Source organism: Rattus norvegicus, chromosome 2 (assembly GCF_036323735.1).
Source record: "Rattus norvegicus strain BN/NHsdMcwi chromosome 2, GRCr8, whole genome shotgun sequence".
In the NCBI taxonomy this organism is placed as follows: domain Eukaryota; kingdom Metazoa; phylum Chordata; class Mammalia; order Rodentia; family Muridae; genus Rattus; species Rattus norvegicus.
In genome coordinates this window covers 139355563-139379497 of record NC_086020.1, presented here as the reverse complement: position 1 = coordinate 139379497, position 23935 = coordinate 139355563, and the positions used below count along the sequence as shown (strand labels likewise).

General features: G+C 44.1%; 1 protein-coding gene and 1 long non-coding RNA gene across 4 annotated transcripts in view; both read right to left on the bottom strand.

The window, feature by feature from the left end:
• Lhfpl6 (LHFPL tetraspan subfamily member 6) overlaps positions 1 to 23935 on the bottom strand; it is a 197931-nt gene that overhangs the window by 95243 nt on the left and 78753 nt on the right. The window lies entirely within an intron of this gene.
• The window catches only part of LOC120100819 (uncharacterized), a 105013-nt gene that overhangs the window by 59481 nt on the left and 21597 nt on the right, over positions 1 to 23935 (bottom strand). For all 3 annotated transcript variants that reach the window (XR_005500954.2, XR_010064281.1, XR_010064282.1), the window contains exon 1: positions 1 to 23935. This exon is cut by the window's left edge; it is cut by the window's right edge and continues 21597 nt beyond it. This is a non-coding gene — a long non-coding RNA (uncharacterized LOC120100819).

The following is a 23935-nucleotide window of genomic DNA, read 5'->3' as shown; positions in this document are numbered from 1 at the left end:
GGAGACGGCTCAGTTGATAAAGTGCCTGCTGTACAGCCTAAGGTCCCAAGTCCTGTCCCTGGTCCCTGTGTGAATAGCAAGGCACAGAGCATGCATCTGTAACCCCAGCTCTGGGGAGGAAGAGCAGAAGGATTTGCCCACAGAGTGCTGACCAGCTAGTCTAGACAAACGGATAAGCTTTAGGTTCTCCAAGGGAGACCTTGTCCCAAAACACTAAGATAAGAAACCATGGAGGAAGATGCTCAAAATTAACCTCTGTGTGCACAATCTCCAACACAGGCATGAGTTCACGTATACAAATTCTGATATCCGCATATACCCCAATTCACAAAATAGCAAAAAGATAAGGTTAAAGATAAGCAAAGGAATGCCATCCACTGCGTTTAATTTTCTAAGAAAATTCTCATCAAAGTTAGAATAATGAGCTTCACTTCAATTTTAGTAATATTAACGATTTGTCTTCAGTTCATATTCTGTCTTCCTGCGGCGTATCACTGTCCTATGTGGTAATTAAGCATCCCTGTAAAGATCTAGATTAAAAAGGAAACTTCTCGGTGACAAACACAGACTTTGAAAAAAATCTTAATCAATCAAAATGAAACTCTCCTTTCTTTGGGGATATAATAGATTACAATCTCTCAGCATACACATGCTCCTAATCTAGCCAGCAGAGAAACTGGCACTCTGTAAACTGATTGTCCGTGATATATGGATCTATTAGTCCCAATAAATTGCTGATCCTGTGGATAAACATATCAAGCTATGGAGGAGATTGTTTCTGCATCCACGAACCTGGTGAACTTGGAAGTTAACCTTAAGGGGATTTTTAATAAAAGTAAGGGAACTTTAAAAGAAAAACAAACTCACAGATTTCAAAACACAGAAAATAGTGACCCAGATTTTAGGTGATGGGCAAATGCGACAGATTATCTAAAAACATCACCTAAAATTTGGGTCACTACTTTCTGTGTCCCCAACCCCTTCTTCTATGAGGGTGTTCCTCACACATCCATCCGCCTCTTCCCGCCTCCCTGTCCTGACATTCTCCTACACTGGGGTGTCCAGCCTTGGTAGGACCAAGGGCTTCTCCTCCCATTGGTGCCCAACAAGACCATCATCTGCTACATATGCAACTGAAGACATGAGTCTGTCCATGTGTACTCTTTGGATGGTGTTTTAGTCCCTGGAAGCTCTGGTTGGTTGGTATTGTTGTTCTTATGGGGTTGCAAGCTCCTTCAGCTCCTTCAATCTTTTCTCTAACTCCTCCAATTGGGAGCCTGTTCTAAGCTGACTTTATTCTTTAAACAGAAAACTTTCAGAGGATCTAACCATGACCACCATTCCCATTCATTCTCGACCTTCTAAATCCAAAGTTAATTTCAACAAAAAAGGATTTGACTCTAGTTTTTTAACAGCTCACCGCCAAATCATTGTCAATCTTTCTTCACACAATGGTGGAGATAAAGTATGCAGAATACATGTTCTCCAGGCAAGCTATCACAGAGAGAGGATAAAGAGTCCACATAGGAGAATGGAGGCTCTAAAGATATAGCAGTTGATGCATGACAGAGCATTGCACGACAAGAACCTGGCAGCCTTCTGGCTCTTGATTCGTTTTTCTTTCATCTTCTCACTGGGTCTAGGCTTGTGGTTTATAAACACACTTTCTCCCTGTACGTTTGTGTCCCCTTTCTTAGAGACTCAGTCATTGGTATAGAAGACAGGAGCCAGATGGTAACAACTAAAAGCACAGATAGCTTTTAAAAGCCTCCCCCTCCTCGGTGATTGACACCTTCACAATGTGCCCTTTGTACTCCCAAACTACAGTGAATCCAGACACAGGGAATGTGCCTGCTTCCTGCTCTTTTGCTGTTTTTGTTGTTATATGATCTGAGCTTTGAAGTCTGATAAACAGAATGCAGTTTTTGTGGGGTTTATTTCTGAGGGATACACCATGGCTAAGCAGTGAGAGCAGGGCGTTTCTTCCCTCTCAGTGGACACAGAAGTGCTCTTCCCTTCTCCGTCAACAGCAACCCCACATACCAGTATTAGCCGTTTTGTTATAGTTCTGCTTTGTGTGGGCAGCAACTGTGGACTAACAGGGATAAAGCCATGTGTATCTGCAGAGTCAAGCTCTGAAACTGCAGGAACACAGATGTCTGTCCTGGGCTGTCTGGCAGGGCCAGAATTCCCACAGAGCCCTTCTCTCTCTAGTAAAGTTCTAAGATGGCCTAGGCTCCCATTGTGTAAATGTATCTTTTATTTGCCAGATGGAATTGTCACTGATGAATACACTCACCCTTTCTTGTTCTTTCTGAACTCTGGCCGGCTGGTTCAACTCAGCTGTTTTGGCTCAGCTTCCTCTCTAAGCTGACTGACTCAGACCGGCTTCTCCTGACTTCTCAATGAATTGCTCTCCTTGGCCTCAAACTAACTATGACAATCTGTTCTAAGGCGTCATTCTTTGGCTTGTTCTGCATTTTCTGTTTCTGCAAAACTGTCCCAGTAAAACTGCCTCCTCCTTTCTCTCTCTGCTCTGCTCTTAAGTAGCCTCTTTCCTGTCCTTCTGAGAGTTGGGCATACCCTGTTTCTGACTCATTCTGCCAAATCTTTTTCTGATTCGTCACTTTATCTGCCCCTCAATTAGACATCACTTTTTAACATGACTGCTTCCTTCTACAAGCTAACTTAACCTTCACTGTTTGGGATTAAAGGTGCATATGAAAAGTATGTCTGTATTCCAGCCAGAGGGATTAAAGGTGTGTCATTTCAGCCAGGTCACATAGACCTAGAAGTTCTTTGGATATGATCCCTTGCCAGAGCAGCTGTGTTGCCAGATTAAAATTCCTCTATACCTTTATATCTATGATTCACAATGCAAAGGGCTCAATGACCCTCTCCTGCCCTACTTAAATAGGTACACATTAAGAATATCAGGTAACTAAGGAGACAGCTACCTGTCATAAAATAAGGACAAGAAAATAAAGGTCTCTCTCAAACATGTCACACAAACACACATGGTTATTACCCACCCAATATTCTAGGCTGAGATGGATGCTAGAACCTTGTAGGCAATCACTGTGTTCATGAGGGACTCCAGAATGAGTAACTGTGCATGCATAAGTAGTAGTGCATAGCACAGCCCATAGATCTCAAAGTCCTGAATGTAGGGGTTAGAGGTGATGTTGGGAGGCAGAGGCTCGAAGGTAGAGTCTGAGACCAGGGGACCTATTTGGATGTCAGTCTCTCGGGACTTCCTGGATGAGCGTGTTCAGTTAGGCAGCTAGTCAGCTGTTGGGGCATCTCTTATCAAACAGGACTCAACCTCCCATGTCTCCCTTCAGAAGTCATCAGTTCTCCGTGGTCCCTAGAAGCCCTGGAGAATGAATGGTAGCCACAGAGCAGGTCATGAGTGGGCATCTTTGTTTCTCCACAAAGCTACTCAGATGTGGTTTAATTTCTCCCAAGATAAATGTGTCTGTATTGGTTCATCTTCATTACCAACTTGACTGGATTTAGAACCTAAATTCTAAAACCAAAGAGGCACGTCTATGAACATACTGGTGAGGGTGTCTGTAGAGTTTTAACCGAGGAGGGAAGACCCAGCCTGAATGTAGGTGGCTGTAGTCCAAAACTGAAAAGAAAGGTACAAAAGAGAAACTGAGGCACTGCTTACTAACTGTGGACACAGTGTGGCCAGCAGCCTCATACCCCAGCTACCTCAAGCTCGAAATAGCCCTGCACTCCAGCTGCCTCCTGCTCCAGCTGCCTCACACCCCAGCTGCCTTTCTTTTTCTTCCAAGATGGACTGTATCTTCTCAGCTGTGAGTCAAAATAAACCCCCTTTGTCTTTGAGTTGCCTTTGTCAAGTATTTTGCCACAGCAACAAGAAAATGATCAATTTCAGTTATTCCATTAGATTACTGATCCAGACTGTCAAGTCTACTGACAATTTATTTCAGATCCTCCGACACAGTTCCTCTTGACTCTTGCTTGCCAAGATCCCTGCTTGAGTCATGGTTTAAAGGGTCTGCTACAACAGACCTGCATTGAATAGTGAAGCCACTTTTCTGCCGGTGTGGGTAGAAAGTGCAAAGAAAAAAAAATGGGTCATTTAAAATGTCCGAATGCTAAACACTAGTCCAGTACTAGTGGAAGCAGTTTGGCCAAAAGAACATTGCAAATGGCTGAGTGGCCCACGTGGGGCTGTTCCTAGACACTGGCTCGGAACAAGAACTTTGTATGGCCTGTAAATATCAGAAGGTAACCTCGTGGCTTGTGACTGAACTTACACGAACTCGCCTAGGGACAGATGTATCATTAACAGTCGGACATGCAGTGTGGAATCTTGGGAAAGAGTGATATTTAAATTAATTTAAAACCGAATTATCACCAGTATGTTGGTGTCTCCTTTTGTTCCTTCCGTGTGGCTACAGAGGACATGGAGTTGACCTCTATTTCTTAACTCCTGCAGAAAAAATAGGCACATGAGTAAAACCTTCCCAGAACTAGATGGTCATTTACTGAGTTTCTAGTTACACAAAATGTCCTCAATACACCGGGGCTCAATAGACTGGAGAGAGTCGCCTATGCAAACACTCGGCCGTGGATTCCAGAGCGATGGTGGGCACTTTCATCTCCTGAATAAGACCGCAGTTGGAACACCAGGAGAATTCCACCTTAAAGCTTTTGCTCGGACGTATGTTGTGGCTACGGCTCCTTGGAGACCCAGTAGGGAACATTCTATACTTTGCAGCCTGTGATAACGACATACAAAAAGGCTTATATGCTATTACTTTAGAAAGAAAGAACAGAACCATGGGCCTGTGGTAACAACCCAGCTTCCCTATTTTGTGGGTCTGTTTAAATAGCAATGCAACTTATTTTCCAGACTCATCAAGAACCTGTCTTTATCTCCTCACTGTCTTTTGATCGGACTCAATGTCACTTTTCGTGGGAGAAGAAACTTGGCGTGGTGAATAGGTAGTAGCTTTTTATATCTGGATTTGGCTTCTAGCTCATAATTTGAAATGCATTATTATCGTTTTTCCTCCAACTGCTTAAGCTACCCTCTCTCTATAGAAAACGATACCTTCTTTCCTTCTTCCTCACCCCGCTAGACTCAAACCATTAAGTCATTGTGACTTTTTAAAGTATTCTTAGGCTAAATTTTTAATACCACAAAACACGAAGGCTAAGTTGGCCCTGAAAACAAACACCGATTGAGCAGTTTCACATGAGACCTTGAGAGACACATTGGCCAGGGGAGGCGGCAAGGTGACATCTCTGCTCACAAGGAGCTGTGGATGGGTTGCGGGGACAGGCACAGGTTATGAACAGCAGCACGTTTCTCCTGAAGCGCAATGTTGTTAACAGCAGGTGGGAAGGAGAGATGGGACAGACCGTGGAGGAGCAGATAAGGGCTTCCCCTCGTGTCCACGGTAGACCTGACCCTTCAAAGGAGGAAGTCATTTTACAGCTCAGTACTCCTCACATTTTGCATTGAGCTTATTAAAGATAGAGCCCGACATTGCTTTGTGAGAGACTCATATATACCCTATCTCAGATGTGACCCAGAAATCTGGGCTTCTGATGTGCTTCCCATCTGATCTTGTTCCAAATGGCCCCAGGATTCTGCTCAGAGAGCTACAGAGCAGATGGGATGGGTAGTCGGGGTGGGGGTGACATATCAGGCAGAAAGAACCATCTGGGAGAGAAGTAGGCCATGCAGGCATGGGATGTATGGGAAACTGGAGTGAAAATCTGTGGCCTGTTGGAGCCTGATTATGACTTCCTTCCTTACTACATGCAGGAGCTTAAATGCAACCCTGAGCAATATAATAGCTCATGAGAAATAAGCTTACACATGTACCGTAGCTTATCTACAAAGATATGAGAACTGAGCCAGGCATGAGGGCATATGCCTGTAATCCCAGCATTCAGGAAGCTGAGGCAGGTGGACCACAGTTGTCAGGTCAACCTAGACTACACAGAAAAATAGCAAGATCCTATCTCAAAACAAAGAAAATAATAATAATATTTTTAAAAACACAAGCAATCAATATAAAACTAGAAAACCAAAATACCATAAAAATGAGCATATCACTGGGCCCCATATGAGGGTATGGATCCTTTAATGATTAGGGCAAGGTAAATATATGTATAGCCTTGGACTACTATCACTTATAGTGAAAAACATTAAAATATTTACTTCTAACCTTTGTAGACTATTACCTGTATTGCCCAGATGTGCGGTTACACACCGTCCCCATCACTTCCTGACTGAAGCTTGGTAGTTGTAGAGTAGCCTTTTCCCTCCTCTGCTCTCCCCAGCCCTTGCTGACCCCTCCACTGTGTTCTGACATTGTATGAAATCAAGTCTTTTCAGATGGCGAATATGAATGAGATCTGCTCTTTTCACAGCTGTCTAGCGTTGCTTAACACAGTGGTCTACAGGTGCGCGCACACAGTCACGTGACAGGCATTCATCCTTTCCACAGCACATTGTCTCTATCAGATCTTTCTCAGATATGAAGTAGTGTCTTCATCTGGTCCTGTTACTGTGATAAAACTCTGACCAAAAGCAACTTAGGGGAGAAGAGGGTTTGTCTCACCTTACACTTCCTGGTAACAGCCCATCTTTAAAGGAAGCCAGGGTAGAAACATAAGACAGGAACTTAGGAAGCTGGCATAGAATCCAAGGTCAGGGAGGAATGCTGCTTACTGGCTTGCTCCCTCTAGCTTGCTCAGCCTGTTTTCTTATACAGTGCAGGCCCACTTGCCCAGAGGTGGCACCACTCACAGTGAACTGGACCCTCCCACATTAAATCACCAATCAAGAAAATTCCCTACATACATGTCCACAAGTCAATCTAAGGAAGCAATTCCCCAACTGAGGCTCTCTGACTTCCTAGGTGATCTTAGTTGGGTCAAGTTGACAGAAAACAGCAAATAGCTTTCAATGGTAAGTGGAGGGTCAATCCTTATAAATTTAAGCTTGTAGGATAACACCACAGAGAAATGATAACTTCTGTCGCATTGTTTCCAAAAGTAAACATTAATGTCAGAATGCAATGAGATAAGAGGTTGCTGTGGTGGGAGCATGTCTGATCCCAGGTGAAATCAGACGGCCCATGAATGCTGCAGACGTCATCTATAAGCCACATACAGGACCTTTGAAGACAACCCTCATTTTCCATAGGCACCATGATGTGTTTACCAGCGCAGCTCTGCAACCCAGGAGGAATGGCTGCTGGAGATACTGGGTGACATCATAGGAAAGGAGTCCCAGTGATCAGAGGACAAATGAGGCCAGAGCAGATAGCAGTAAAAAGTTGTGTTATCACCGCTCTCCTTCCCACACTTCCACAGAGAGAGGACAAACAGCGTGTGGCCCTGCTGTGAGGAATGAAGGGCTAACTGCACTCCCTCTGGTCTCAGAGTGGAGCAGATGACTCACAGAGAGAGGTTCACAGCACTGGAAGTGAAAACCAATACAGAAAACCACCAAGAGCTTCACCTGTGAGTATGTAGGGTACGGCAGTGTTTTTTGTTTTATGCCATTTAAAAATTTTATTTTTCATAAAAATGGAGCATTCGTTGTTTCTATTAATCAACTGTGGCCAAACACATGACTTATGCTCTTCCTAGCCTAAAGGATGCACTTTGAGTGTCTATATTGACTGTGAGCCTGGCTCCATTGCACAAAGGTCAGCCCGACTGATCCAAGAGGTACTTAAACATCTTTTTCTGAGTATGTCTACAAGTGTGTGCTTCCCGATGAGATTACCATTTAAGACACTGGGTTTAGAGAAAATTCTCCTTATTTGAGCAAATAGTCTACCATCCTGGATAGAGAAAGAGGAACTCACTCTCTCACTTCCTGTCTGCCGGCAGGAACATTAGTCTGTTGCTGCTCTTGAACTTGGGTTCACACCATGGCTCCCTGTCTTAGTTAGGGTTTTACTGCTATGAACAGACACCATGACCAAGGCACGTCCTATAAGGACATTTAATTGGGGCTGGCTTACAGGTTCAGAAATTTAGTCCACTATCAACAAGGTGGAAGCATGGCAGCATTCAGGCAGGCCTGGTGCAGGCAGAGCTAGAAATTCTACATCTTCATCTGAAGGCTGTTAGAATACTGGCTTCAAGGCAGCTAGGATGAGGATCTTATAGCCGACACCCACAGTAACACACCTACTCCAACAGGGCCACACCTACTCCAACAGGGCCACACCTACTCCAACAGGGCCACACCTACTCCAACAGGGCCACACCTACTCCAACAGGGCCACACCTACTCCAACAGGGCCACACCTACTCCAACAGGGCCACACCTACTCCAACAGGGCCACACCTACTCCAACAGGGCCACACCTACTCCGACAGGACCACACCTACTCCGACAGGGCCACACCTACTCCAACAGGGCCACACCTACTCCAACAGGGCCACACCTACTCCAACAGGGCCACACCTACTCCAACAGGACCACACCTACTCCAACAGGGCCATACCTTCCAATAGTGCCACTTCCTGGGCTGAGCATATACAAGCCATCACACTCCCTGAGTCCTCAGGCTCCTGAGAGAAGTAGACTTTCACTAGAACTATACTCATCTTCCTAGATCTCCGATGTGCACAGAAGGTACCATGAGACTGCTCACCTCTAAAACTACATGAGACAGTTCATATATGTAACTGAGACCCAATAGATATTTCTATGCACATTAATATGTGACGGACAGATAGATGACAGATTTTTATAGGTATGTATTATATAGAGTAACTCCATATCTTGGACGATTGCATTTTAGTTTATTGTTATAACTTTTGTTTTCCAAAGATCATTTTATGAACATATATTCGTTTTTAAAATGAACAGAGTTTGCTGAATGAAACTTAAATTGGAAAAATAGTTAAGTTGCCCAAGAGACTTGTTTGAACCTCCACTAAAAGGTGGAAGGACTTTTTGTGGCATGATCTCAGCCGCATCCCAGTTCTTAAGCTGTCAATGAGCATCCCTGCTTGCCTTGTTTTCTCTTGGGATTGTGTTTGATGCAAAGAATTGAGAAACTCCTCCAGTGACTGGGACTTTGCAGCTCAACCAGAAAATGAAACTTTTCTGTGCCCTTAACTCCAGTCTAACATTAAAATGTTTTATAGACACACACACACACACACACACACACACACACACACACACACACACACACGAGTTAACGTTACTCCAAAGCCCTCTTCCTGGTTACTTTTTATTTTGAAGGACAACCAGGCATCTTCCTGTTCTTCGTCCAACTCTGCCTCAGGCAAAAGCCCTTGATGATATCACAGTATAGATTCCATTTCCTTTAATTTTTTTTAAAGACGGAATACCGATGCAGTTTTCTTCTCCGGTTTCAGAATCCAAGTGGACCCAACTGAAGAGTTTACAGAAGCATCAAAAATCAATGAGCAAAGAAAGAAGATGGGAGACCCCAGTGTAAATAGCTATTGACCAAGAACTGGGAATGGTCCAAATATTCACCCAGCACAATCTTGGATCATGCATTAGGAAGGGAGAGACATGAGATGGACTGTGTCTAGTTTTCCCTTTCGCATTTTACAACAGATTTCAGGTGTTTAAGATAGTTTAAACCTCACCTTCCAGGTTATTGACTGGGTCCCAAGAAATATCACTGACATTTTTAGTTAAATGATTAGGCTTTTTCTTTCCCACATAAGGGGTTCCATCTGAGATGTGGTTTTAGCATCGTCTTTATGCCCACAAGCCTCTTTCTTTTCTGCCCGCCCAAGCCTCCTCAAGCCGCAGGTTCATCTGTTGCCTGGTAAGCACTTCACATATAGAACAGCATGGCCAGCAGGGACCCGCAATGCCCAGTTCACACATTCACTGTGTGGGCACAGTGTGGGTTGTTCCCCTCTTAGCGTTCAACACAGTCTGGCTCTGCCACGGACACACTGGCTTCAGCTCTTACTTGTTATAAAGTACAATTCCTATTGGATGTCTCTTGTTTTGTGCAATTGTTAGGGGATTTAGTTAGAGGAAATCTGTCTGGTCAGAAAAATAATTTCTTCAACGAACCCTCATTTCTAAGCAGTCTAGATGCTACCATGGAAATCAAGAATGGATAAACAATAAAGACCCCCTGCAAAGCTGACCTGTTTCCTTCTCCCCTCATGGACAAGATGATGTATTTTTCCTTTGGAATCCCTTTTTACCAATGCAGACTTCCTTTAACAGAAATGAGAATTCAAGCAGGAGGTTAGACTCAATTGTGGGAGTTTTAAATCCTTTGGTGTTTTCAACATTCACAACTAGCAGCGTTGTCTTTCATCATATGCAGAGGGTCTCACTTGGGAAAGGGGCGAACATCAACCTGAAGTTACAGCCTCCGTGGGGTGGACATGGGCCCTCCTGAAGAGAGTCACACATCTGACTGCCTTCTACTGCCATAGCCTTCCCAATGACTGATGGGCTTTCTCCCTTCCCTTGTTTAGCCAGAGGGACTCACTGATATTTACAGTGGCAAACAGATGACCGACGGTGGCCTCTCTCATCTTCAGACGAGGCACAGTTATCCATTTAGAGACCTCTAGCCTTCCTCATGGCCCATTTCCCATTCTGGATGTGTGCTCGTACCTGGCGTGCGTGCTTCAGGCTCACTTCCCTCTCATTTGTCAGTGAGCACTACAGGAATACAAACCGTGTTTGATATCAGATTAAGCAAAATATGAAAGATGATAAATCATCAAGAAAGATTATGTTGCATACAAAACACAGACAGGGATGTTTTTAGCCATATCCTACAATCTCCCATATCAACATCACTATTTTCCAACAATGCCTCTGGGGCTTTTGAATACTTTCCAGAAAGTTCATTTGTAAGTCAGATTCGAAGAATAAGTTTCAGGCATTTTTAAAAGGTATTCTGCAGTCACTGAATTCCAAAAGCACTCAGCAGGAATCTTTCCTTTTCCCATCTCACAACCAACCTGGAGTCATCGCACAGGTTCCTGCTGGCACTACAGGTCAGTGGGGCGGAATAGAAAGAAGATTAAAAGCAAGCTCATTTTGCTGCTTACTAGATTTCAGGCAAATGCAAGATTAGAGTAGAAAACAGATGAAGGGAGCCTTCTTGGTACCTTTTCTATAAAGTAACGTTGAAATGTCAAATGTGTGCATGTTCCTTCACTTCCACTATGGCATAAACAAGAACTAGCCAGCCTGGGGGTAGCTATGAAAATAAGGACATTTTAAGGAGAAGGAGTCAAAATGAAAATAAAACAAATCATGAATGAATTCAATTTTTACAGTCTAGAAATTGCAATGAAGGGGACGGATCTGACTTCGATGGTTCATAGCATTTATATAACACCAGGTCTGGCAATCAGAATTAACTTATTGTTAAAGCGATAGCCGTTATGATGATGATGGCTGGGGGTGTGGTGGTCATGATGATGATGGTGGTGGTGATGGTTGTGGTGATGGTGATGATGAGAATGACTGGCATTTACCAATCCTTTGCTAAGTTCTTGGCTTTGTGAAATACACCCCAATGTGTCTAAGCCTACCAACAACCTATTGCTCTTCCTGTTTCGCTGAGAAGAAAACCTGTATTCAGGAATAAGTGACCATCAGCTCAAGGCTTCAAAGACAACCGAGTCACCCAGGGCTGTAACCAAGACTGGCCAAACCTACCCTACTTATAGAATGTTGTCCATGTCTGGTACAACCTCTCCAGGTCTCATTCTCTTAGTGAGTCTGGAAGCATTTACTGCTGGGTGGAGTGGGGTGGGGTGGGCTGTTCCTGGGTGTTCAGTGCAAGACTTCCGTGTCTTTACACCGCTCTGCTGTTTCTGGTGGAGTGCTCAATAAGCACTATTGACAGTCTCCATTTGGGTAGAGGATTTCCACTTGCTGGAGTGTTTTGTTGTTCCCACAGCATGCCTACCTGAGGCAGAACAGTTGCCCTAAAGAGAGAATAGAGCTTTTGCTGTAACAGTGTAGACTGGATCAGCTAAACACATTTCAACCCTGTGCTATTTGTGCTTAAATGGGAGGTAGGCATACAAGCCCAGCTCAGGTAGTGTCAACAGACATCTCAGAGGCAGACAAAGGCTCCTGCCAGCCACTGATGGGTATTGGGATACCAGCGCTATAAACCGTATCATCCCAAGAGGTTTACTGAGTATCACTGCCAACTGCGGTCAGGGTATCTTGATTCTTTCCAGATACAGAGTTGCCAATAAGAGAGGCACTGCAATCTGTCACTGCAGAGAAGGCACAATCTCACCAGCATGAAAAGCAGGGGCCACCTTGAGCCCCTTTGATAGAATGAAAGAAAATGCTCTCATATCAAGGCAACTGATGTCAAGAGGGAACGGCACTGATCCCTGCTGGATTACTTACTCAGCCTCCATCATTCCAAATGAGGGCTGGCCCCGAATAAAAGCCAGAGGCCGTGCCCTTGTTTATTTTTACAAGTCTACAAAAATTGCGTGAATGTCCTTAATCCATTCGATTGTACTTAATGAGCAGGTGACAGAGACAAGAGGACAATTCTGCTGTCTTTTTAGGCACCAATACTTGATGCTGTGTCAAAGCTCAACTTCATGGACTAGAAGTAAAGAGCTCGTTAGCATAGGAAATGTGAGCTGCTTCTCGAATAGGTATAATGCTGGAAGTTTGGGGACTGTCACAAACACAAGGGTCTACTCCAGTGGGCAGCTTTGCATCCATTGTTAAAAGTGACAAACAGGCAAACAGCCAATCAGGCAACCAGGCAATACTCTGCTCCTCTCTCACTATTCAAAAGAACAGTGGAGAAGGACTGCATTCTCCAGTTCTCAAAATCTGTGAGGTCATTCACCAGTCAAGAGCACGGGCTGTTCTTGCAGAGGACCTGGATTCAGTTCCCTGACCCCACGCGGTAGCTAACAAGCATCTATAACTCCAGTCCCCAGGAATCCAATGCCCTCTTTTAACCTCTAAGTGCACAAGCCATGCATGTGGTGCATAATCAAACAAACAGACAAACACTCATACCTATAAAACAAAATAAATAAATCGAAAATGGAAAAGCACGAAAGGACATTCTCCCATCTTCAGTGCACAGAACGGTGCTTCTGGCCCGGGGAGCCCCCATTTTTCCTTGACTGCACCATTGACTCCCTAAGGACCTTGAGCAAAATTCTTAAACCTTCCGGTATTTTCATATGTTCAACTGTGAAATAAGAAAGGTAATGGCAGTAAGGTCTTACGCCTGTGAACCTCATTGAAGTGTTCTATGGATTCATCATATCGTCTCTGAATGTGCTTCTGTGATTTAAAGATTGTGGTAACAGTTAGCGAATACCCACAGTGATGTAATCTCTGTGGCCCACAGAATTACATCAGGGACCGTGCGTGGTAAACTACCTTCAGGTTACTTTGTAGGGAAGGCTTTAGGGGGACATTAAAAGAAATATATTGCTTAATTGATTAAGCTATTTACTCTAGTAAAGAAGAGGGAAAATTCTAGTTAAACAATCTTATCCAACACCTACTTTTTGGTTCATGTATTGAAATCTCTCTCACGAAGGTGAGGTAACTTGGCCGATGATCAGCAAAGGTTTCTACAAGCAGGATTAGCACCCGGGGAAGCAAAGCTCAAAGATGCTCATTTATCTTCCCAATGCTTACCAAGGTTACAAGTAGGCACAGTCCATGAGGACAGCGCTCTACCAGACGGTGCCCTCTAGGGCTTAGATCTGAGGCTTCCCAAACCCTAGAACCATCAGAAACAAGTAGTTATAGTCATCTTACCTCAGAGGCCAGTTTCATGCAAACCAAATCGTATCTAAGATTAACCCTCAGCACTTCTGATGCCAACTCTGGATTTGGGATGGATAACCGTAAAGTGATTTCTCTTCTCTGGCCTGGAATTATGCTCCTTTCCCAAAACCCTTTACATGTCTTCCTCTCTCTCCACCCTCTCCAATCCTTTTCTTCCATCAGCTATGTTTGGGATGACCTTAGACTAGACCAACTCTCCTAGCCACGTGAATAGAATCTTAACGCTAAACTGAAGCCATGATTGTGTCTTTTAAATCACACAATCCGCAGCTGACGGCAAGACACTTTATGTTGGCATTTGTCCCTTTAGACTCAGTTTCTAGAGCCAAACCACAGCTCTCATTACCTGAAGTGTGGCAGGAAGCTGGTCTTCCCGGTTCCTGGCCACAGAGTGAATGGTGCTGGTTCATTTTGAGCATTCTTAGATATTTATCACAGCTCTAGTTCCAAACAAGGCCACCTCTCAGATGCCACACATGTGGGTTTGTAGACACAATTTGCATTCTATGGTCCTTACCATGAAATTGGTAGGTATGGACAAAAGGTCCATGATATAAACGTGTGGGTTTTCTATGGCTCCTTTTTCTTCCTGTGTTTGACCCACTTCCACACGGAATCAAAGGCTTGCATCTCGAGCCTCCTGTTAGAACAGACCTGCCTGCAATTAGTCAGTCCTGTCAAACACTTGGTTTCACGGTGCCTGAGGTATCTTATTAAGGCATTGTTTAATGCCCACATCAAAACTGGTACACAAAGATTATTATAAAAACCAGGCCATGGGTAGGTAGGTCTACAGTTTTTTGAGGTAAAGCTCCTGGGGGAAATTCCTTTGCAAAGATGACAGTTCCCTCTCTTTCTAGAACTGAAGTAGTCTTTTTAATCCAGCTCTAGCCTGGAGGTCAGGTGGCCCTAGGGCAAGCGCAATGCTTCAAAGTTTATGAAGCAGTGCTTTTTCAAAAGCGGTTTTCACGATCTGTCAGAATACACACAGAGTTTTCCTACAGGTGAATGCAATGAAGAACTGCACAGCGGCTTTCTGAGTGACCAATTCCGAGTTTCCTGTAAAACTTTCAGACATGGAGGAGTTTAAAGACCCACAACAGCCATAGTCCATATAAACACTAAAAGGCAGTAGAGGCGAAATCAAAAGCAAGCACCATCCAAACCCATTGTAAGCTTTTGTTTCTCCAACTATGGCTGGAAACCTGGAGAGAAGCAACATCAGAAAACAACAAAGAAAAGTAGGAGGAGCCGAGAGCGATGAAGCAGGACCCACCCCCAAGCCCTTTTCTTCTTCCTCTCCACAGATCTCAACCCTAGTCAAAACTGGAAAAAAAATCACACTGAGTGACACCAATAAGCCTTATATAAGCCATGCCCCAGAGAAGGACAATCCTAACTTTCCCTGAGACAAGGAAATTTAAAGAGCAACTCTTCGATGGGGTTAGCTGCCAACCTGACAGAACCTAGAATCACCCTGAGAGATGGGTATGTCTGGCTTGCCCGTAATGGATCATCTTGATGTTCACTGATGCAGGAAGACTCATGGTTGAGGGCAGAGCAATCATGAGAAGAGCTGAGCAGCAGCATGCCCTCACAGTTCTCTGCTTTCTGATTGCAGATGCAATGGGACCAGCCTGGCCCAGGGACTGCAGTCTTGCCTTCCTTGCTACAATGGACTGTACCTTGAAATGTGAGTTAAAATAAATCCTTCTTCCCATAGCTGCCTCCACTGAGGTCTTTCACCACAGCAACAGGGAAAGAACAGAGACAGTCACTTCCACTCTGGGAAGCAGTTGTGCCGGGCACAATGGACGTCGGTTGCTGGAGCGTCCTGGAAACCAGTCTGTAGTTACAGCTACATCTGTGGCCATGTAATTAGCTGTGCAGCGAAGCAGCTACCATAAAACCACAACTCCAATCGCTATGTGAGCTGCTGATAGGAACAATTAAAACAATAATGTCGCAAAGTCTCAAAGAAGCTGTGATAATTTATTTAATCTGAAAAGCCAAGCCAAAGAAGACAGATGCAAGGATACATCATCTCTTTATCCACTATTTCTTATTTTCCTTATTTGGCTTAGGGCTTTTCTCTTGTTACTGTTAACTCTCTTCCATATTTAATGAACTCTGGTTTTCCTGGAAGTCTTCCTAAGAGATCAGTGTTATATCTCCGTACTTCCAGTCGCACCAGGCAGGTGGGCAGAATAATAGCCCTCTAAAATGGACAGTCAACCCCACCCCCACTGGAATGGGGATGAGTCTGCTATGCTGTGCACTCAAGCTGTGCAATAAAAATAAAGATAATGACCACAGCATGCCTCCAGATTTAGTCAGCAATGACTTGGGAGTCCTAGCGTGACATGTATAAACTATGCCAGGATGTTACGGCAGAGCAAGGGCACAGGATATGCACGTTAGATACAACATGCCATGTCGGCCGATGATGCCTTGTCACTGTTACAAATTTGGAGTCAATAGCAGAAAGGAAAGGGTGACTTCTGACTGAAAATCAAAGAATGGCTGGCCACATAGATGGCATTTGAACTGATTTGTAGAATGGTGTGGTCCTGGTTAGCTGTTTTGTTTTGTTTTGTTTTGTTTTGTTTTGTTTGTCAATTTGACATGAGCTAGAGTTACCTGTTAAGGGGATTCACACCTGAGAAAATGCCTCCAAGAGACTGCCTGTAGGTAAATCTGCGAGTGCGGGGGGGGGGGTGCAGCACATGCTGTATAAGAGGTCTCTGCCCACTAGGTGTGGTGCTACCCCTGGGCACATGGTCCCGGGGACAAAGCAGGCTGAGCAAGCTATGAGAAGCAAGCCAGTAAGAATAAGGAATGTTTCTTCTTTTTCCCAGCTTTAGTTCCTGCCTTCAGGTTCATAAGTTCCTGCTCTGATTTCCATCAGTGATGGTGTATGACCTCCAAGTTGTAAGATTTAAAAAACGAACAAACAAAAAAACAAAAACCTTTCCTCCCTTAGTTGCTTTGGTCATAGTGCTTTATCATAGCAATAGAAACCCTAATTAAGACAGGCATCAAGGGAGATGACATTCTGATTACCTCAATTAGCAAGAAGCAGCAGAAGCTTTAGAAATGAGAGGTGGTTGCAGCGACTGGAATCCAGAGATGGATGGAGCCTAAAGGAGAGACAGGGTGTGGCTTAAAGAGGGTTCCACAGCCCTCCTAGGAAGCCTGCACTTGCTTTGAAAGCCAATAGGTAAGCCAGCCCCTAGCTCTGAGTTGGTGCTCTCTAGATCTAATGTAGTTGTATCAGTAGTATCTGTCTAATGAAGATGCACAAAATCAGTTGCTCCTATGGGAAGGTGACAGTTAAGTCTATGAAGGTCTTGATGAGGTCATGGACTAGGGACAGCAGAAGGGAGAAGTGTCCTAAAGTAGTGCATGCAATCAGATCTCATGTGGTGTCCAAAGCAGCAGCCACAGCCACTTCTGGATTCTTAGCGCTGAAATGTATCCAGGACGACAGGGAGGCTGTATTTTAATTCTATTTCATTTTAATTAATTTCTATTTGAATAGCTACATGCAGTTGCTGGCTACTGTATTGGACAGTCTAGTTCTCATTCGATAAATATCACTATAGATAAGATATCAGGTAAACCAAAGAAAGGACCATGAAAGGTGTTTAAATAACTGAGGTTATAATACTTTTGGCAATTTCTTAAAGACATTGGCATGAGTCAAGTATCAGGTAAAAATATATTAAGTCATGGCCTTTGGTAGGGAAAATGGAAATAGTTTTCATTCATTCTTCTGTGTTTTTCCCTACGGTGACTCAGTGAACTACAGGTACCCAATGAAGGAGTAAATGGGTGAGCAATGAACAGCCACGTGGTGAGCACACAGTCAGTCATTCGCAAGGGACACCAAAATCAATGCTTTTGTGCACACAAACAAAGCAGCCCAATGGACCAGCATTCATTCACCTCTCCTGGTAACACAGGAGTTGCTACATTTGCTCAAGTAACACTGAACAGTTCAGACACGGATGAACCTTAAGAGCTTCAGGCTCTTAATTGTGTGCATTTGGAAAAAAGTTCATTTATAAATGCAATATATAGCTCTTCCAGAAACGTTGGGATCAATTACACTAGTAAAATAAAAGTTACTCCTTCTCCTTCCCTCCTCCTTCCCTCCCTGTGCTCCTCTCGCTGCCGCCTCCCTTCCTCTCTTTTACCCCTCCCTTCTTTAGAGACACTGGTCTTGACTGTGGCCCAAGTTGGCCTCAGACTCAACACTCCTCATGCCTCGGCCTCCTGAGGGCCGGGAGAACAAGCGCTCACCTCACTGGAGGCTCACCGCACTACTTTAACCAAATAACCTGTCGTGTTTCCTTTATGTCTTTGTTCTTAACATATAAAATTTTAAAAACTGTATACATTTTTTCTCCAAAAAATGTAAATCATAGTGTTATTGACATTCTCAATATTCTTCTAAAATAATTCGATAGCTATAAATGCCCCATCATGTGATTGTGTCATAAGTTATATAACCATGCTCCTACCACTGCTCGTGTGTTTTTCCAGTGCTCTAAAATTACTTTGACTACCATATCAGGTGTCTTAAAATCCTTAACATCCCTGACATGAAAATTCAACTCCTAGGCATCTACTCTAATGAAATAATCCCCAGTGGTCAATAAAGCACGGTAGGTAACGGAGTCAGACAGCTAAGGACAAAAGACCAAACAAAAAAACCAGTGAGTTACATCACAAAATATCATTCCACATACAAAACACATTAATGGGAAGTTCAAAATGAGATAGGAAACACTTACAAAACTAAAACACACACAGACTCAAATTAAATAGTTATTAAAATGTCCACGTTTTAGGATTTACTTTTCCACTTATTTTTATATGTATCGGCATTTTGCCTTCATGTATGTATGCGCATCACACGTGTGCAGAGTCCAAGGAGGCCAGAAGAGGGTGTCAGATCTAGAACTGGAATTGCAAATGGTTTGGGAGCTGTGTGTGGGTGCCGAGAACCCACCCCATGTCCTCTGCAAGACCAGCTAGTGCTCATAGCTGCTGGGCCATCTCTCCAGCCCCACTTATTAAAACATTTATGATCATCAACTAACTTTAAGTTGAAGCTTAAACATAAGCACAGGGACAGGAAACTACAAAAATGGCAAATATGTCTACTACTTGCCCTTAGGGAAGAAATTATAACTTTGCTTCTTCCTCTAACTTTTCCATATATTGAAAGTTTAGTAAAAGACATAAGACATACTCTTCTGTTAGTGAGCTTGCTCTTACTAATAGAATGTTCTGATCAAGGACACAGGGAACTCGAGGAAGACATCACACCCCACGGTGTTATCCAGTAACTTCTGACTGTTCAAGACACTGTGAACAGTTACTCCCTGACCCTGCCGAGAACAGCAAGCACAATGGACTTATTTTTAATCACCACACAAAACATTCAGTTTCTTGATAGCATTTTTGAACAAAACTTGCTTTTGTCTCTTCTTCTCCTTTCTCCCTTACACCCCTGCCTTTCTCATACACTTCCACCCACAGCAGCATCCTTCTGACAAGCTTGGTTTCTAAGCAAGGAGAAAGTCCAGGAAGACCTGGAGCACTGCACACAATTGCATCCCCTTCTGAGAAGGCGCAAGGACTTGGTCATCTAACTTTCAACCTTAGACAGCAAATAAGTGGCTTGATATCAATGGGTCTACATCCCCCCCCCAAAAAAAAACTTGTCATTATGACCAAAAGTCTTACTCACAGTGTTGGGGATCCTGTTAAGAGTCCTCCCTGATATCTTTGCAACCCTCTGAGCAGTTGTTTGTGTGTCTTGCTCCCTCCCATGAACAGGAAGTAAGGTTGCTAAGCACCCAGGCTCCCAGAGCCACAGCTGTACTTGAATAACAATGGCCAACGTGGACACATGTTCAACACTGTATTCCTTGACAGTTCCTATCATTTGATTCATGTCCTCACTTTCCTCCCTGCCTTCCCACACTAGAAGAAGAGCAGATAGGGAGGGCTTACTGTTTTCCTCGATGTGAACAATAGAGAGATAACTCATCTCAAAAATAAGAGTCCCACCACCAGGGTCCAGACTTGACTCTTCATACCTCCCCTCACTTCCACACAGCTTCACGGTGCTCTTAACTTTGCCCCAAATATTTTTACATAATCAGATTATACTCTAGAGCTTGATTTTATGCAAAGGATTTTGGTTGAGAGAGAGAGAGAGAGAGAGAGAGAAAGAGAGAGAAAGAGAGAGAAAGAGAGAATATGGTGGTGGGGGTGGTTGAAATAATACTAACATTTCTAAAACTCCACAGAGGGCCAGTCAGTCAGACGCATATCTCAGCAGGTAAAACTCGTTGCTGCCAAGGCTGATGACCTGAGTCTGATCCCCAGGACCCACATGGTGAAAGGAGAAAACTCATCCCACAAAGCATTCTGTTACCTCTACATGCACACATGTACATGTACTCACATACTAAAGAAAAAAAGAAGGAAGAATGAAAGAGAGGAAGAAGGAAAGAAAGAAAGAAAGAAAGAAAGAAAGAAAGAAAGAAAAGAAAAGAAATAAAAAAAGGAAGGAAGGAAAGGAAGGAAGGACAGACAGAAGGAAGGAAGGAAGGTCATTTGAAAGATCCAGAGAAGCATCTTTCTACAGCCACACTTCAGGAACTGCAGGTTCATTAGCATATTTAATTGGAGTTAAGTTCAACAGTTATTTATGACTTAATTTCAATAAAATGCGTTAGACGCAACTTCCTGTCCACACTCGGGGGAGAGCGGAACGAAGCTGTGCCAAAATAAATGTTTCCCTGACTGAGATTATGCATGTTTCAGTTCTAATTAATTAAGTAGCTCAGAATTTCCCATTTATATTGACGGATTGCTTGTGCTATTGGTCACATAAGCTGGGAGCAGGGACATCAAGTTATGCACAGTCACACGACTGCCCTTCTGCTGTTGGGCTTGGCATCTAGTTACAACATGAAATGTCTACTCCCCACTTGAAGCACTCCCTGCTCTCCAGAGCTCAGGCTGCTGGCAGGAGAGATGGATGGAAACAAGAGGCCTCCATCACTCTAGAAAACTAGGCCCTTTGAAACAGATATCGTGCACCACACAAGGAAAAGTCTATTTCTTAAGGACACATCTATTCTGCGTCCCACCGGGAGGCTCTGCAACATGTTCCGTGTCTCGGCCTAACAGGTCCGTTCAGATTTCAGGGCACCTGTCTTCGAGAACCTCTTGCCTAGTTATAGTTCCAGCTTACCACCTCTTTCACCACCGTCTGTTGACTTCATTTAATAGGAGTCTGTGAGTGTAGTCGATCAAGTATGGGACTTATCTTGCAAATCGTTTGATGATATCCTTCATTCATATCGCACTTTATAGTTTTTGGAATCATTCACTGAGTGACCACATGCATGGCAAAGCATTATACCCACTTTATGGAAGAGGGAAACCACACAAGCTGTGTGACCACGGGAAAGAAGAAATTCACTCGATGTGTGTACCTTCTTATGGCTACGCTGGCCAAGACATAAATAGAGTCATCCCTCTGTGCCTGGGAGAGGGACTGACTCCAGATCCCCTAGAAACCCGAGTCCAGGATGCCTAACTCACTCTCATAGAGTGACTCGCTTACATAGAGCCAGTGTCCATCTCCATATTCCTGAGTCATCTCTAGATAACTTAGCAATAGCTAGCACAGGGCGTATGCCATGCAAACCATTGTTTGCCTATTGCTCTGGGAATAATGACAGAGAGAGTTTATACCTGTTTAACAATCTGAAGGAGGGGGGTTGGGGATTTAGCTCAGTGGTAGAGCCCTTGCCTAGCAAGCGCAAGGCCCTGGGTTCGGTCCTCAGCTCTGAAAAAAAAAAAAAAGAAAAGAAAAAAAAAAAGAAAAGAGACAACAATCTGAAGGAGAGATGTCTTTGTACTTGGTCAAATCCATAAATGCAGGGTCTGTGGATATGGAGGGTGCAGTTATTCTGCTGGAATTAATATTTATAAAATGGCTCAGAGCCAGGTACCTAGTTTGAGGCTGAGAATTTGAGAAGCTGGGGATGTAACTCGATGATTTGGGGGCGGGGGGTAATTTGCTAATTCATGCTTCTGAGAAACCAGTGTTGGGACCAGCAATGGTGCAGGATGGCTTCAGGCTTTAGAACAGGGACTCACCCAGCTCAACTGATAAAAAGGTGACCCTGGGAGGCACTTCAAGTCAGATAAAAACAATAAAGTGAGACACTGAATAAAAAGGTCTGGTCCTAACTAACAGCACCTCTTTGGGAAATTAGAAAAGAAGGGAAAATAGGACCTAGCCAACCCCATCCTTGTGTCTTGGGTCCTCTGGGGCTAATAATTCTTAATAACATTAATCATTTCTCATAATTGTAACATCTGGGATGCCCAGGATCAGTGGAGTTGAAAACTGGTGAGGACCATCTTCTGGCTGTGTCTTCACACAGAGGAGAGGCCAGGCGGTCTTCTAGGGCCTCCTTTATTCAAGCATGAGTCTCTGTGATCAGTGAAGACTCTGCAGGCGGGGCCTAACTAACCAGCACCCTTTTCTACCACCTAAGGCTGAGATTCCAATACTGCAACACCTTGATAAGGCCAGTTTAACGAAGTGTGATGTGTTAGGACCCCAACAAAGGCTCTTTCAAACCTCAGCACCTTAAACAGACACATAAGCTCCCACATTTACGCCGCTCAAACTCAGAAAGGGATCACATAGCCGGATGACAGATAGAGAGACTTTTTCTAGACTAAACAGACTAGGCCAGGTAACTCATCAAAAGAGAGCTACAGAGGGGGAGCACACCTCAGGATAGCAGGCAATCCGTCACCAGTGAAAGGACTAATTGCATCCTATTTGAGAAAAGGCTCGCTCTACTGACCACCAAAAAAAATGCCCAGGGGTCGCCCGTGCCAGGAGCATTTCCGGTGACCAGCTGGGAGGAAAGAGGCGCCATTACTTTCCCCAAAACCCTCGGTGTTGCCCAGTCATCAGTAAGAGCTCCGCACTGGCAGCCTCCCTGGCTGCCAGGCTGCAGGTGGCTCCGCGAAACCTCTGCTCGAAAATCTCAGCTCTGTGACCGTGGAATGAGAGACCCCTCTGGTGCTGAGTGCTGGCTGCACACCGGATGGAACCAGAGTAAGAAAATTGCACCGTGGCCTCCGTGAGTGGCACAGATTCAGTGGCAAATCTCTTTGGGCCCCCCCTTCAGAATCTTCCAATGGGCGTCAGGCCCTGCTAACTGCAGTTGTCACGGCATCAGACTGGGTATGGACTCAGATTTTCTGGTAATGTTTAGCAAAAGAAGTGAGTAGAAAACTGGGTAACTGAAAATCACCAGGGTTTTAGTTACTGGCACAGACTCAGAACTTAGAAGGAAACGTCGAGGTGAGAGAGGCCTGAAGGAATCCTGGTCCTCCTCATAGAAGTCCTTACTTTGCCATCTCCAACATGGCCCAGGGAGGGGCCAAATCAGCATAGAAAGAGGAGAAGAAGCTCCTAGAACAAAGAATGCATTGTAAAACAAACAAACAAACCCACTTTGGGGGAGAAATGGCTCCTTAGTGAAGAGCTTCGGGTGCTCTGACTAGAAGACCAGGGTTTGGCTCCCAGCACCCACACGGTGGCCTCACAACCCTCAGAAACCCCAGTTCCAGGGAATCGATCAGACACCCTCTTCTGAACTCCATGGCTAGCATCCATGCAGGCAAAATATTCATACCCAAAATGTTAAAAATAAATGAAATCTTTTTTTAAAAAATGTATCAAAGATAGATTACTAGACTATACTACTTTTGAGCAGTAAGATGTTCACTTTTTTCTACTCTGGGGGAAATTAACTTGTAACTAATGAGTTTGTAATGTTTGTAATGTTCAATCAGTTGGAAGCCTTCTTGCTTTGATTTTGCATTTAATCTCCTGGATTATGGCGGCAATCCCGAAGACAGGGGCAGGCGCACGTCGATGTTTAACTCGGGGCTTATTTTCCCCACTCTTTTTAGTATTGAGAGTGTCAGAGATGACAGTAATAGCATTATCTGATTTGATTTGAGTGGCAATCT